Below are 2,653 nucleotides of genomic sequence, written 5' to 3' on the forward strand. Positions count from 1 at the left end.
CCAGAATTAGGAGTGATATATTCAAGTACTGCCTGAAAACATCTTTTATGCACACCTCAACTTATCCTTGTTTCTTAAATGTATGCTTTGACTACTTTAAGTTGTAATGTTAATAATTACCTGGCTTTGCCTGGAGCCTGGTCCCTGTTCTGATAAGCAGTGATCATCTGGACAAACAGGCACCGTGATAGTTAATGATGCCCTTCTTGAGATGTTTATTGGGACATCATGACCACTGTGTGACTTAGTGTGAATGCTGAAATTGTAGCCCTCTTTGCATGTAGGATGTAACCTCATCAAGAAGTAATATAAAAAGTGCTTGTAACAAAGTGTCATTCCAACACCAAACAGCAAACACCAAACAAGTCTCTTTGCTGAGGGTGTCCTGATAGGCAACTCCTTAATAATAATACTTTTCTCTTTGTTTATTTAGTTGTTGTTAAGTGCCATTGAGTCGGTTCTGAGTCATAGCAACCCTTTGTAGGGTTTCTGATGAGCAGCTGGTGAGTTTGAACAAAGGACCTTGGGGTTCAAACTGACCTCACGGTCACTAGAGGGCTAACTGGACTCAGTTGCTCATGGGATAGGGCACTAGACCCAAGCTTTGGGGTAACAAAGTCCACAAAAACAAGTCTACATCTTATTTTGGGGAGTAGAGATTTGGATCTTAAAAAATTATAAGCAGTCATCTATGATGCAATTATTGGTCTCTCCGTGTCCAAAGGAAAGAGGAGTGATGAAAATTGAAGTTCCTTGGAAACAGTCCAATGGACTAATGGACTATGTGAACATCAGTCTCCATGACCTTGAGACCAAAAGAACTAGATGGTTTCTGATTACTACTACCAACTGCTGGAAAAGGGATCACATTAGAAGGTCCTGGTTACAGTGGGAGAAAATAATGGAACAAATCTCAAAATCATAAAAAAAAAAAAAAAAAATCAGGATTACTGGTCAGACAGAGACTGGTGGAACCCCAAGACTATGATCTTTGGCCACCCTTCAGGTCTGGAACTAAACACACCCCTGTGGCTCAGTTTTCAGCCACGCAGTAAATAGGGATATAGATGGGACAACCACACTAGTGAGGTATGTACAACATTTGAGATCAAAGGGGTAGAATTTACCTGTGGACAAAATTCAGAAGGAAGACTGAAAATAAGAATGACAGAGAGGAATCACATTGAGAGGGCTGCTATCATTCACTGAAAACTGATGATCTGCTCTGTAAAACTTCACTCAATACACAATGAAAAAAAGAGTTTACATTAGGATTTTGGGGTCTCAACCCGCATTTTCTTTCTTTCTTTCTTTCTTTCCACTTTACCAGTGAGTTGCAGATCACTTTCAAATGTCTTCCTGATGCAAAAGCCTGGGTTTAGTCTTTGGTTTTGAATGTGAATGATGCACAGTCTTGAAGATTTTTATTGTTGAATATGATGTCTTAGTTACCTAGTCCTACTGTAATACGAATGCCACAAGGTGGTAACTATAAAGAAAATAAAAATTATTTTCTCATAGGTTTGGACACTAAAAGTCCAAATCAGAGTCTTGGTCACATTGATTCCTTCCTTCTTCTTCTTGTTGTGAAGTGCCGTAGAGTCTGTTTTGACCCCTAGCGACCCTGTATAGGGTTTCTGAGGAGCAGCTGACCTTGCAGTTCAAATGGCTTTGCAGTCTGGCGCTTTAACCCACAATATCGCATGTTAAGGAATAACATAAATATCGCATGTTGTCCATGAACAGGAATCATTTGAGGCACTTATTCAGTTCATTGTTTGATTTGATTTTTTAAAAAGCTGTATGGAAATGCTTTCAGTTTTCCAAGACAAATTTAATGGAATTGTACATCAGTTGATACACAAAGAGGAAAAGAAAAATTCCTGTTACAAAATATTCAGACCACTTGGACTTAGTAGGAAAACCATGGAGCCCATGTGTTATTTGTTAGTTACTTCAAAATTAATATAAAAATAGGACTTAAAAAAACAAACAAAACAGGTGTATACTATCACATGCGTCTTTCCAGATGTGTATGTTTTCACTAATCTAAACTGGATAAGGAAACTGGAAAAAGTTAAATATATAGTACATCATAAACCATTAAGGAATGTGGCAGAATTGTTTGTAAAATGTAGAGAATTCACTGTGCTGTTGTTGAACCACATCATGGACTCCTTACCAGTCATGACGAAACAAACTTTATTTTTTGCCTAAGAAAGCACCTAAGTTAGACAAAGATGTATTTTTAGATTAAGCTCTTTAGATATTGATTGGGTCAAATTCCCAAGTCAGTATTGTTTTTGTTTTTTTTAATTTTTATTGTGAATTGAGTGATATTTACATGGGAGACTTTCGGTTTTACACTTAGCCTATTGTATTTTGTTACATTGCAATGATTACAATCCCTTCCATGCATCATCATTCAACAGTATTTGCTACTATTCCCTCTGGGGTTTTTTGAATGTACACAAAAACACTCAGGAATATATAATCATTTAAACAACCAAGGGAGGGCACATTCTGCAAATCTGCCTCCTGGCCACCAGCACTCAGTCCCTCTCTTCCCATGAGTCTAGAGTCCTCAGCTACTTTCTTTCTCCATGTCCTCATCTCTGCCTCCATCTCTGGTGTCGCTACTTCTCTGGATAAG

This window comes from Chrysochloris asiatica, unplaced genomic scaffold (assembly GCF_000296735.1).
Source record: "Chrysochloris asiatica unplaced genomic scaffold, ChrAsi1.0 scaffold03216, whole genome shotgun sequence".
Classification (NCBI taxonomy): domain Eukaryota; kingdom Metazoa; phylum Chordata; class Mammalia; order Afrosoricida; family Chrysochloridae; genus Chrysochloris; species Chrysochloris asiatica.